At 58.3% G+C, this 12659-nt stretch overlaps 4 non-coding genes and 2 pseudogenes across 4 annotated transcripts; all 6 read right to left on the reverse strand.

Moving 5' to 3' along the window:
• Window positions 1–1609: 1609 nt before the first annotated feature.
• LOC145427473 (5S ribosomal RNA) lies at window positions 1610–1718 on the reverse strand (annotated as a pseudogene).
• Window positions 1719–2853: 1135 nt separating this feature from the next.
• On the reverse strand, window positions 2854–2972 carry LOC145426356 (5S ribosomal RNA). The gene has a single exon (XR_013907066.1). It is a non-coding gene; the product is annotated as a 5S ribosomal RNA (ribosomal RNA).
• A 3613-nt stretch (window positions 2973–6585) lies between these two features.
• On the reverse strand, window positions 6586–6704 carry LOC145427828 (5S ribosomal RNA). Its single transcript, XR_013908370.1, has one exon. It is a non-coding gene; the product is annotated as a 5S ribosomal RNA (ribosomal RNA).
• Window positions 6705–8036: 1332 nt separating this feature from the next.
• LOC145426817 (5S ribosomal RNA) lies at window positions 8037–8155 on the reverse strand. Its single transcript, XR_013907536.1, has one exon. It is a non-coding gene; the product is annotated as a 5S ribosomal RNA (ribosomal RNA).
• Window positions 8156–10945: 2790 nt separating this feature from the next.
• Window positions 10946–11064, reverse strand: LOC145427317 (5S ribosomal RNA; annotated as a pseudogene).
• Window positions 11065–12438: 1374 nt separating this feature from the next.
• LOC145427126 (5S ribosomal RNA) lies at window positions 12439–12557 on the reverse strand. Its single transcript, XR_013907850.1, has one exon. It is a non-coding gene; the product is annotated as a 5S ribosomal RNA (ribosomal RNA).
• Window positions 12558–12659: the final 102 nt, after the last annotated feature.

Consider the following 12659-nt stretch of genomic DNA (forward strand, 5'->3'; position numbering starts at 1 on the left):
GTGTGGTGTAATTGGCCTCAATAGCAACTAAGGCCCTGGTGTGGTGTAAGTGGCCTCAGCCAGCAGCCACAGGCCCTGGTGTGGTGTAAGTGGCCTCAGCCAGTGCCACAGGCCCTGGTGTGGTGTAAGGGGCCTCAATAGCAACTAATGCCCTGGTGTGGTGTAAGTGGCCTCAGCCAGCAGCCACAGGCACTGGTGTGGTGTAAGTGCCCTCAACAAGCAGCCACAGGCCCTGGTGTGGTGTAAGTGGCCTCAGCCAGCAGCCACAGGCCCTGGTGTGGTGTAAGTGGCCTCAGCCAGCAGCCACAGGCCCTGGTGTGGTGTAAGTGGCCCAAGCAAGAGCCACAGGCCCTGGTGTGGTGTAAGTGGCCTCAGCCAGAAGCCACAGGCCCTGGTGTGGTGTAAGTGGCCTCAGCCAGCAGCCACAGGCCCTGGTGTGGTGTAAGTGGCCTCAGCCAGAGCCACAGGCCCTGGTGTAGTGTAAGTGGCCTCAGCCAGTGCCACAGGCCCTGGTGTGGTGTAAGTGGCCTGAGCAAGAGCCACAGACCCTGGTGTGGTGTAATTGGCCTCAATAGCAACTAATGCCCTGGTGTGGTGTAGGTGGCCTCAGCCAGCAGCCACAGGCCCTGGTGTGGTGTAAGTGGCCTCAGCCAGTGCCACAGGCCCTGGTGTGGTGTAAGGGGCCTCAATAGCAACTAATGCCCTGGTGTGGTGTAAGTGGCCTCAGCCAGCAGCCACAGGCACTGGTGTGGTGTAAGTGCCCTCAGCCAGCAGCCACAGGCCCTGGTGTGGTGTAAGTGGCCTCAGCCAGCAGCCACAGGCCCTGGTGTGGTGTAAGTGGCCTCAGCCAGCAGCACAGGCCCTGGTGTGGTGTAAGTGGCCTGAGCAAGAGCCACAGGCCCTGGTGTGGTGTAAGTGGCCTCAGCCAGAAGCCACAGGCACTGGTGTGGTGTAAGTGCCCTCAGCCAGCAGCCACAGGCCCTGGTGTGGTGTAAGTGACCTCAGCCAGCAGCCACAGGCCCTGGTGTGGTGTAAGTGGCCTCAGCCAGCAGCCACAGGCCCTGGTGTGGTGTAAGTGGCCTCAGCCAGTGCCACAGGCCCTGGTGTGGTGTAAGTGGCCTGAGCAAGAGTCACAGACCCTGGTGTGGTGTAATTGGCCTCAATAGCAACTAATGCCCTGGTGTGGTGTAGGTGGCCTCAGCCAGCAGCCACAGGCCCTGGTGCGGTGTAAGTGGCCTCAGCCAGTGCCACAGGCCCTGGTGTGGTGTAAGTGGCCTGAGCAAGAGCCACAGACCCTGGTGTGGTGTAATTGGCCTCAATAGCAACTAATGCCCTGGTGTGGTGTAAGTGGCCTCAGCCAGCAGCCACAGGCCCTGGTGTGGTGTAAGTGGCCTCAGCCAGCAGCCACAGGCCCTGATGTGGTGTAAGTGGCCCCAGCCGGTCACTCAGGCCCTGGTGTGGTGTAGGTGGCATCAGCTAGCAGCACAAGACATTGTAAAACAGCCAAAAGCAATGTCGTTAATGTGCCATCATTAATGGGCAGCTGCTTTTGGTCTTTTAATACACCCCTTCTCTGGATCAAAAGCGGTTCAATGACATGAAAATGAAAGGCTTACAGCACCAGGTAGTCTCCCATCCAAGTACAAACCAAGCCCAGCCCTGCTTAGCTTCCGAGATCAGACGAGGTCGGGCGTGCTCAGGGTGGTATGGCCGTAAGCTGCTGGCCCCAGCACAATGTCTCAATTTATGGATTCAACTGATTAGGTGGCAAGTACCTGAAGTTACGAAGACAATCCTTTAACCATACCTGCATGTTTGCATAATACCCTAACCCAAAGGCTCAGTTTAGCATTTATCTAACAGCACAGGCCATGGATTGTTGAAGATGGCCTCAGGAACCAGCACAGGGCCTGGTGTGTTGTACATGGCCACAGCTAGCAGCACAGGGCCTGGTTTGGTGAAGATGGCCTCGGCCAGAAGCGCAGGGCCTGGTGTGATGTGAGTGGCCTGAGCAAGAGCCACAGGCCCTGGTGTGGTGTAAGTGGCCTCAGCCAGAAGCCACAGGCACTGGTGTGGTGTAAGTGGCCTCAGCCAGCAGCCACAGGCCCTGGTGTGGTGTAAGTGGCCTCAGCCAGCAGCCACAGGCCCTGGTGTGGTGTAAGTGGCCTCAGCCAGCAGCCACAGGCCCTGGTGTGGTGTAAGTGGCCTCAGCCAGAGCCACAGGCCCTGGTGTGGTGTAAGTGGCCTCAGCCACTGCCACAGGCCCTGGTGTGGTGTAAGTGGCCTGAGCAAGAGCCAAAGACCCTGGTGTGGTGTAATTGGCCTCAATAGCAACTAATGCCCTGGTGTGGTGTAGGTGGCCTCAGCCAGCAGCCACAGGCCCTGGTGTGGTGTCAGTGGCCTCAATAGCAACTAATGCCCTGGTGTGGTGTAAGTGGCCTCAGCCAGCAGCCACAGGCCCTGGTGTGGTGTAAGTGGCTTGAGCAAGAGCCACAGACCCTGGTGTGGTGTAATTGGCCTCAATAGCAACTAAGGCCCTGGTGTGGTGTAGGTGGCCTCAGCCAGCAGCCACAGGCCCTGGTGTGGTGTAAGTGACCTCAGCCAACAGCCACAGGCCCTGGTGTGGTGTAAGTGGCCTCAGCCAGCAGCCACAGGCCCTGATGTGGTGTAAGTGGCCCCAGCCGGTCACTCAGGCCCTGGTGTGGTGTAGGTGGCATCAGCTAGCAGCACAAGACATTGGAAAACAGCCAAAAGCAATGTCGTTAATGTGCCCTCATTAATGGGCAGCTGCTTTTGGTCTTTTAATACACCCCTTCTCTGGATCAAAAGTGGTTCAGTGACATGAAAATGAAATGCTTACAGCACCAGGTATTCCCAGGCGGTCTCCCATCCAAGTACTAACCAAGCCCAGCCCTGCTTAGCTTCCGAGATCAGACGAGGTCGGGCGTGCTCAGGGTGGTATGGCCGTAAGCTGCTGGCCCCAGCACAATGTCTCAATTTATGGATTCAACTGATTAGGTGGCAAGTACCTGAAGTTACGAAGACAATCCTTTAACCATACCTGCATTTTTGCATAATACCCTAACCCAAAGGCTCAGTTTAGCATTTATCTAACAGCACAGGCCCTGGATTGTTGAAGATGGCCTCAGGAACCAGCACAGGGCCTGGTGTGTTGTACATGGCCACAGCAAGCAGCACAGGGCCAGGTTTGGTGAAGATGGCCTCGGCCAGAAGCACAGGGTCTGGTGTGATATGAGTGGCCTGAGCAAGAGCCACAGGCCCTGGTGTGGTGTAAGTGGCCTCAGCCAGAAGCCACAGGCCCTGGTGTGGTGTAGGTGGCCTCAGCCAGCAGCCACAGGCCCTTGTGTGGTGTAAGTGGCCTCAGCCAGCAGCCACAGGCCCTGGTGTGGTGTAAGTGGCCTCAGCCAGCAGCCACAGGCCCTGGTGTGGTGTAATTGGCCTCAATAGCAACTAAGGCCCTGGTGTGGTGTAAGTGGCCTCAGCCAGCAGCCACAGGCCCTGGTGTGGTGTAAGTGGCCTCAGCCAGTGCCACAGGCCCTGGTGTGGTGTAAGGGGCCTCAATAGCAACTAATGCCCTGGTGTGGTGTAAGTGGCCTCAGCCAGCAGCCACAGGCACTGGTGTGGTGTAAGTGCCCTCAACAAGCAGCCACAGGCCCTGGTGTGGTGTAAGTGGCCTCAGCCAGCAGCCACAGGCCCTGGTGTGGTGTAAGTGGCCTCAGCCAGCAGCCACAGGCCCTGGTGTGGTGTAAGTGGCCCAAGCAAGAGCCACAGGCCCTGGTGTGGTGTAAGTGGCCTCAGCCAGAAGCCACAGGCCCTGGTGTGGTGTAAGTGGCCTCAGCCAGCAGCCACAGGCCCTGGTGTGGTGTAAGTGGCCTCAGCCAGCAGCCACAGGCCCTGGTGTGGTGTAAGTGGCCTCAGCCAGTGCCACAGGCACTGGTGTGGTGTAAGTGGCCTGAGCAAGAGTCACAGACCCTGGTGTGGTGTAATTGGCCTCAATAGCAACTAATGCCCTGGTGTGGTGTAGGTGGCCTCAGCCAGCAGCCACAGGCCCTGGTGTGGTGTAAGTGGCCTCAGCCAGTGCCACAGGCCCTGGTGTGGTGTAAGTGGCCTGAGCAAGAGCCACAGACCCTCGTGTGGTGTAATTGGCCTCAATAGCAACTAATGCCCTGGTGTGGTGTAAGTGGCCTCAGCCAGCAGCCACAGGCCCTGGTGTGGTGTAAGTGGCCTCAGAAGCAAATAAGGCCGTATTGTGGTGTATGTGGCCTCAGCCAGGAGCCACAGGCCCTGGTGTGGTGTAAGTGGCCTGAGCAAGAGCCACAGACCCTGGTGTGGTGTAAGTGGCCTCAGCCAGCAGCCACAGGCCTTGGTGTGGTGTAAGTCGCCTCAGCCAGAAGCCACAGGCACTGGTGTGGTGTAAGTGGCCTCAGCCAGCAGCCACAGGCCCTGGTGTGGTGTAAGTGGCCTGAGCAAGAGCCACAGGCCCTGGTGTGGTGTAATTGGCCTCAATAGCAACTAAGGCCCTGGTGTGGTGTAAGTGGCCTCATCCAGAGCCACAGGCCCTGGTGTGGTGTAAGTGGCCTCAGAAGCAAATAAGGCCGTGGTGTGGTGTAAGTGGCCTCAGCCAGAAGCCACAGGCACTGGTGTGGTGTAAGTGGCCTCAGCCAGCAGCCACAGGCCCTGGTGTGGTGTAAGTGACTTCAGCCAGTGCCACAGGCCCTGGTGTGGTGTAAGTGGCCTGAGCAAGAGCCACCGACCCTGGTGTGGTGTAATTGGCCTCAATAGCAACTAATGCCCTGGTCTGGTGTAGGTGGCCTCAGCCAGCAGCCACAGGCCCTGGTGTGGTGTAAGTGGCCTCAGCCAGTGCCACAGGCCCTGGTGTGGTGTAAGGGGCCTCAATAGCAACTAATGCCCTGGTGTGGTGTAAGTGGCCTCAGCCAGCAGCCACAGGCCATGGTGTGGTGTAAGTGGCCTCAGCCAGCAGCCACAGGCCCTGGTGTGGTGTAAGTGGCCTCAGCCAGCAGCCACAGGCCCTGGTGTGGTGTAAGTGGCCTCAGCCAGAGCCACAGGCCCTGGTATAGTGTAAGTGGCCTCAACCAGTGCCACAGGCCCTGGTGGGGTGTAAGTGGCCTGAGCAAGAGCCACAGACCCTGGTGTGGTGTAATTGGCCTCAATAGCAACTAATGCCCTGGTGTGGTGTAGGTGGCCTCAGCCAGCAGCCACAGGCCCTGGTGTGGTGTAAGTGGCCTCAGCCAGTGCCACAGGCCCTGGTGTGGTGTAAGGGGCCTCAATAGCAACTAATGCCCTGGTGTGGTGTAGGTGGCCTCAGCCAGCAGCCACAGGCCCTGGTGTGGTGTAAGTGGCCTCAGCCAGTGCCAAAGGCCCTGATGTGGTGTAAGTGGCCTCAATAGCAACTAATGCCCTGGTGTGGTGTAAGTGGCCTCAGCCAGCAGCCACAGGCACTGGTGTGGTGTAAGTGGCCTCAGCCAGCAGCCACAGGCCCTGGTGTGGTGTAAGTGGCCTCAGCCAGCAGCCACAGGCCCTGGTGTGGTGTAAGTGGCCTGAGCCAGCAGCCACAGGCCCTGGTGTGGTTTATGTGGCCTCAGCCAGAAGCCACAGGCACTGGTGTGGTGTAAGTGCCCTCAGCCAGCAGCCACAGGCCCTGGTGTGGTGTAAGTGACCTCAGCCAGCAGCCACAGGCCCTGGTGTGGTGTAAGTGGCCTCAGCCAGCAGCCACAGGCCCTGGTGTGGTGTAAGTGGCCTCAGGCAGTGCCACAGGCCCTGGTGTGGTGTAAGTGGCCTGAGCAAGAGTCACAGACCCTGGTGTGGTGTAATTGGCCTCAATAGCAACTAATGCCCTGGTGTGGTGTAGGTGGCCTCAGCCAGCAGCCACAGGCCCTGGTGTGGTGTAAGTGGCCTCAGCCAGTGCCACAGGCCCTGGTGTGGTGTAAGTGGCCTGAGCAAGAGCCACAGGCCCTGGTGTGGTGTAAGTGGCCTCAGCCAGCAGCCACAGGCCCTGGTGTGGTGTAAGTGGCCTGAGCAAGAGCCACAGGCCCTGGTGTGGTGTAAGTGGCCTCAGCCAGAAGCCACAGGCACTGGTGTGGTGTAAGTGCCCTCAGCCAGCAGCCACAGGCCCTGGTGTGGTGTAAGTGACCTCAGCCAGCAGCCACAGGCCCTGGTGTGGTGTAAGTGGCCTCAGCCAGCAGCCACAGGCCCTGGTGTGGTGTAAGTGGCCTCAGCCAGTGCCACAGGCCCTGGTGTGGTGTAAGTGGCCTGAGCAAGAGTCACAGACCCTGGTGTGGTGTAATTGGCCTCAATAGCAACTAATGCCCTGGTGTGGTGTAGGTGGCCTCAGCCAGCAGCCACAGGCCCTGATGTGGTGTAAGTGGCCCCAGCCGGTCACTCAGGCCCTGGTGTGGTGTAGGTGGCATCAGCTAGCAGCACAAGACATTGGAAAAGAGCCAAAATCAATGTCGTTAATGTGCCCTCATTAATGGGCAGCTGCTTTTGGTCTTTTAATACACCCCTTCTCTGGATCAAAAGCGGTTCAATGACATGAAAATGAAAGGCTTACAGCACCAGGTATTCCCAGGTAGTCTCCCATCCAAGTACTAACCAAGCCCAGCCCTGCTTAGCTTCCGAGATCAGACGAGGTCGGGCGTGCTCAGGGTGGTATGGCCGTAAGCTGCTGGCCCCAGCACAATGTCTCAATTTATGGATTCAACTGATTAGGTGGCAAGTACCTGAAGTTACGAAGACAATCCTTTAACCATACCTGCATGTTTGCATAATACCCTAACCCAAAGGCTCAGTTTAGCATTTATCTAACAGCACAGGCCATGGATTGTTGAAGATGGCCTCAGGAACCAGCACAGGGCCTGGTGTGTTGTACATGGCCACAGCTAGCAGCACAGGGCCTGGTTTGGTGAAGATGGCCTCGGCCAGAAGCGCAGGGCCTGGTGTGATGTGAGTGGCCTGAGCAAGAGCCACAGGCCCTGGTGTGGTGTAAGTGGCCTCAGCCAGAAGCCACAGGCACTGGTGTGGTGTAAGTGGCCTCAGCCAGCAGCCACAGGCCCTGGTGTGGTGTAAGTGGCCTCAGCCAGCAGCCACAGGCCCTGGTGTGGTGTAAGTGGCCTCAGCCAGCAGCCACAGGCCCTGGTGTGGTGTAAGTGGACTCAGCCAGAGCCACAGGCCCTGGTGTGGTGTAAGTGGCCTCAGCCAGTGCCACAGGCCCTGGTGTGGTGTAAGTGGCCTGAGCAAGAGCCAAAGACCCTGGTGTGGTGTAATTGGCCTCAATAGCAACTTATGCCCTGGTGTGGTGTAAGTGGCCTCAGCCAGCAGCCACAGGCCCTGGTGTGGTGTAAGTGGCCTCAATAGCAACTAATGCCCTGGTGTGGTGTAAGTGGCCTCAGCCAGCAGCCACAGGCCCTGGTGTGGTGTAAGTGGCCTCAGCCAGCAGCCACAGGCCCTGGTGTGGTGTAAGTGGCCTGAGCAAGAGCCACAGGCCCTGGTGTGGTGTAAGTGGCCTCAGCCAGAAGCCACAGGCACTGGTGTGGTGTAAGGGGCCTCAATAGCAACTAATGCCCTGGTGTGGTGTAAGTGACCTCAGCCAGCAGCCACAGGCCCTGGTGTGGTGTAAGTGGCCTCAGCCAGCAGCCACAGGCCCTGGTGTGGTGTAAGTGGCCTCAGCCAGTGCCACAGACCCTGGTGTGGTGTAATTGGCCTCAATAGCAACTAATGCCCTGGTGTGGTGTAAGTGGCCTCAGCCAGCAGCCACAGGCCCTGGTGTGGTGTAAGTGGCCTCAGCCAGCAGCCACAGGACCTGATGTGGTGTAAGTGGCCCCAGCCGGTCACTCAGGCCCTGGTGTGGTGTAGGTGGCATCAGCTAGCAGCACAAGACATTGGAAAACAGCCAAAAGCAATGTCGTTAATGTGCCCTCATTAATGGGCAGCTGCTTTTGGTCTTTTAATACACCCCTTCTCTGGATCAAAAGCGGTTCAATGACATGAAAATGAAAGGCTTACAGCACCAGGTATTCCCAGGTAGTCTCCCATCCAAGTACCAACCAAGCCCAGCCCTGCTTAGCTTCCGAGATCAGACGAGGTCGGGCGTGCTCAGGGTGGTATGGCCGTAAGCTGCTGGCCCCAGCACAATGTCTCAATTTATGGATTCAACTGATTAGGTGGCAAGTACCTGAAGTTACGAAGACAATCCTTTAACCATACCTGCATGTTTGCATAATACCCTAACCCAAAGGCTCAGTTTAGCATTTATCCAACAGCACAGGCCCTGGATTGTTGAAGATGGCCTCAGGAACCAGCACAGGGCCTGGTGTGTTGTACATGGCCACAGCTAGCAGCACAGGGCCTGGTGTGATGTGAGTGGCCTGAGCCAGAAGCCACAGGCACTGGTGTGGTGTAAGTGGCCTCAGCCAGCAGCCACAGGCCCTGGTGTGGTGTAAGTGGCCTCAGCCAGCAGCCACAGGCCCTGGTGTGGTGTAAGTGGCCTCAGCCAGCAGCCACAGGCCCTGGTGTGGTGTAAGTGGCCTCAGCCAGAGCCACAGGTCCTGGTGTGGTGTAAGTGGCCTCAGCCAGTGCCACAGGACCTGGTGTGGTGTAAGTGGCCTGAGCAAGAGCCACAGACCCTGGTGTGGTGTAATTGGCCTCAATAGCAACTAATGCCCTGGTGTGGTGTAGGTGGCCTCAGCCAGCAGCCACAGGCCCTGGTGTGGTGTAAGTGGCCTCAATAGCAACTAATGCCCTGGTGTGGTGTAAGTGGCCTCAGCCAGCAGCCACAGGCCCTGGTGTGGTGTAAGTGACCTCAGCCAGAGCCACAGGTCCTGGTGTGGTGTAAGTGGCCTCAGCCAGAGCCACAGGTCCTGGTGTGGTGTAAGTGGCCTCAGCCAGTGCCACAGGCCCTGGTGTGGTGTAAGTGGCCTCAGCCAGCAGCCACAGGCCCTGGTGTGGTGTAAGTGGCCTCAGCCAGCAGCCACAGGCCCTGGTGTGGTGTAAGTGGCCTCAGCCAGCAGCCACAGGCCCTGGTGTGGTGTAAGTGGCCTCAGCCAGCAGCCACAGGCCCTGGTGTGGTGTAAGTGGCCTCAGCCAGAGCCACAGGTCCTGGTGTGGTGTAAGTGGCCTCAGCCAGTGCCACAGGCCCTGGTGTGGTGTAAGTGGCCTGAGCAAGAGCCACAGACCCTGGTGTGGTGTAATTGGCCTCAATAGCAACTAAGGCCCTGGTGTGGTGTAGGTGGCCTCAGCCAGTAGCCACAGGCACCTGGTGTGGTGTAAGGGGCCTCAATAGCAACTAATGCCCTGGTGTGGTGTAAGTGGCCTCAGCCAGCAGCCACAGGCACTGGTGTGGTGTAAGTGCCCTCAGCCAGCAGCCACAGGCCCTGGTGTGGTGTAAGTGGCCTCAGCCAGCAGCCACAGGCCCTGGTGTGGTGTAAGTGGCCTCAGCCAGCAGCACAGGCCCTGGTGTGGTGTAAGTGGCCTGAGCAAGAGCCACAGGCCCTGGTGTGGTGTAAGTGGCCTCAGCCAGAAGCCACAGGCACTGGTGTGGTGTAAGTGCCCTCAGCCAGCAGCCACAGGCCCTGGTGTGGTGTAAGTGACCTCAGCCAGCAGCCACAGGCCCTGGTGTGGTGTAAGTGGCCTCAGCCAGCAGCCACAGGCCCTGGTGTGGTGTAAGTGGCCTCAGCCAGTGCCACAGGCCCTGGTGTGGTGTAAGTGGCCTGAGCAAGAGTCACAGACCCTGGTGTGGTGTAATTGGCCTCAATAGCAACTAATGCCCTGGTGTGGTGTAGGTGGCCTCAGCCAGCAGCCACAGGCCCTGGTGCGGTGTAAGTGGCCTCAGCCAGTGCCACAGGCCCTGGTGTGGTGTAAGTGGCCTGAGCAAGAGCCACCGACCCTGGTGTGGTGTAATTGGCCTCAATAGCAACTAATGCCCTGGTCTGGTGTAGGTGGCCTCAGCCAGCAGCCACAGGCCCTGGTGTGGTGTAAGTGGCCTCAGCCAGTGCCACAGGCCCTGTTGTGGTGTAAGGGGCCTCAATAGCAACTAATGCCCTGGTGTGGTGTAAGTGGCCTCAGCCAACAGCCACAGGCACTGGTGTGGTGTAAGTGCCCTCAGCCAGCAGCCATAGGCCCTGGTGTGGTGTAAGTGGCCTCAGCCAGCAGCCACAGGCCCTGGTGTGGTGTAAGTGGCCTGAGCAAGAGCCACAGGCACTGGTGTGGTGTAAGTGCCCTCAGCCAGCAGCCACAGGCCCTGGTGTGGTGTAAGTGGCCTCAGCCAGCAGCCACAGGCCCTGGTGTGGTGTAAGTGGCCTCAGCCAGCAGCCACAGGCCATGGTGTGGTGTAAGTGGCCTCAGCCAGCAGCCACAGGCCCTGGTGTGGTGTAAGTGGCCTCAGCCAGTGCCACAGGCCCTGGTGTGGTGTAAGTGGCCTGAGCAAGAGTCACAGACCCTGGTGTGGTGTAATTGGCCTCAATAGCAACTAATGCCCTGGTGTGGTGTAGGTGGCCTCAGCCAGCAGCCACAGGCCCTGGTGTGGTGTAAGTGGCCTCAGCCAGCAGCCCCAGGCCCTGGTGTGGTGTAAGTGGCCTGAGCAAGAGCCACAGACCCTGGTGTGGTGTAATTGGCCTCAATAGCAACTAATGCCCTGGTGTGGTGTAAGTGGCCTCAGCCCGCAGCCACAGGCCCTGGTGTGGTGTAAGTGGCCTCATCCAGCAGCCACAGGCCCTGATGTGGTGTAAGTGGCCCCAGCCGGTCACTCAGGCCCTGGTGTGGTGTAGGTGGCATCAGCTAGCAGCACAAGACATTGGAAAACAGCCAAAAGCAATGTCGTTAATGTGCCCTCATTAATGGGCAGCTGCTTTTGGTCTTTTAATACACCCCTTCTCTGGATCAAAAGCGGTTCAATGACATGAAAATGAAAGGCTTATAGCACCAGGTATTCCCAGGCAGTCTCCCATCCAAGTACTAACCAAGCCCAGCCCTGCTTAGCTTCCGAGATTAGACGAGGTCGGGCGTGCTCAGGGTGGTATGGCCGTAAGCTGCTGGCCCCAGCACAATGTCTCAATTTATGGATTCAACTGATTAGGTGGGAAGTACCTGAAGTTACGAAGACAATCCTTTAACCATACCTGCATGTTTGCATAATACCCTAACCCAAAGGCTCAGTTTAGCATTTATCTAACAGCACAGGCCCTGGATTGTTGAAGATGGCCTCAGGAACCAGCACAGGGCCTGGTGTGTTGTACATGGCCACAGCAAGAAGCACAGGGCCTGGTTTGGTGAAGATGGCCTCGGCGAGAAGCGCAGGGCCTGGTGTGATGTGACTGGCCTGAGCAAGAGCCACAGGCCCTGGTGTGGTGTAAGTGGCCTCAGCCAGAAGCCACAGGCACTGGTGTGGTGTAAGTGGCCTCAGCCAGCAGCCACAGGCCCTGGTGTGGTGTAAGTGGCCTCAGCCAGCAGCCACAGGCCCTGGTGTGGTGTAAGTGGCCTCAGCCAGCAGCCACAGGCCCTGGTGTGGTGTAAGTGGCCTCAGCCAGCAGCCACAGGCCCTGGTGTGGTGTAAGTGGCCTCAGCCAGAGCCACAGGCCCTGGTATAGTGTAAGTGGCCTCAACCAGTGCCACAGGCCCTGGTGGGGTGTAAGTGGCCTGAGCAAGAGCCACAGACCCTGGTGTGGTGTAAGTGGCCTCAATAGCAACTAATGCCCTGGTGTGGTGTAAGTGGCCTCAGCCAGCAGCCACAGGCACTGGTGTGGTGTAAGTGCCCTCAGCCAGCAGCCACAGGCCCTGGTGTGGTGTAAGTGACCTCAGCCAGCAGCCACAGGCCCTGGTGTGGTGTAAGTGGCCTCAGCCAGCAGCCACAGGCCCTGGTGTGGTGTAAGTGGCCTCAGCCAGTGCCACAGGCCCTGGTGTGGTGTAAGTGGCCTGAGCAAGAGTCACAGACCCTGGTGTGGTGTAATTGGCCTCAATAGCAACTAATGCCCTGGTGTGGTGTAGGTGGCCTCAGCCAGCAGCCACAGGCCCTGGTGTGGTGTAAGTGGCCTCAGCCAGTGCCACAGGCCCTGGTGTGGTGTAAGTGGCCTGAGCAAGAGCCACAGGCCCTGGTGTGGTGTAAGTGGCCTCAGCCAGAAGCCACAGGCACTGGTGTGGTGTAAGTGCCCTCAGCCAGCAGCCACAGGCCCTGGTGTGGTGTAAGTGGCCTCAGCCAGCAGCCACAGGCCCTGATGTGGTGTAAGTGGCCCCAGCCGGTCACTCAGGCCCTGGTGTGGTGTAGGCGGCATCAGCTAGCAGCACAAGACATTGGAAAAGAGCCAAAAGCAATGTCGTTAATGTGCCCTCATTAATGGGCAGCTGCTTTTGGTCTTTTAATACACCCCTTCTCTGGATCAAAAGCGGTTCAATGACATGAAAATGAAAGGCTTACAGCACCAGGTATTCCCAGGTAGTCTCCCATCCAAATACTAACCAAGCCCAGCCCTGCTTAGCTTCCGAGATCAGACGAGGTCGGGCATGCTCAGGGTGGTATGGCCGTAAGCTGCTGGCCCCAGCACAATGTCTCAATTTATGGATTCAACTGATTAGGTGGCAAGTACCTGAAGTTACGAAGACAATCCTTTAACCATACCTGCATGTTTGCA

The sequence above is a fragment of the Astatotilapia calliptera genome, chromosome 3 (genome assembly GCF_964374335.1).
Source record: "Astatotilapia calliptera chromosome 3, fAstCal68.1, whole genome shotgun sequence".
NCBI classification, from domain to species: Eukaryota; Metazoa; Chordata; class Actinopteri; order Cichliformes; family Cichlidae; genus Astatotilapia; species Astatotilapia calliptera.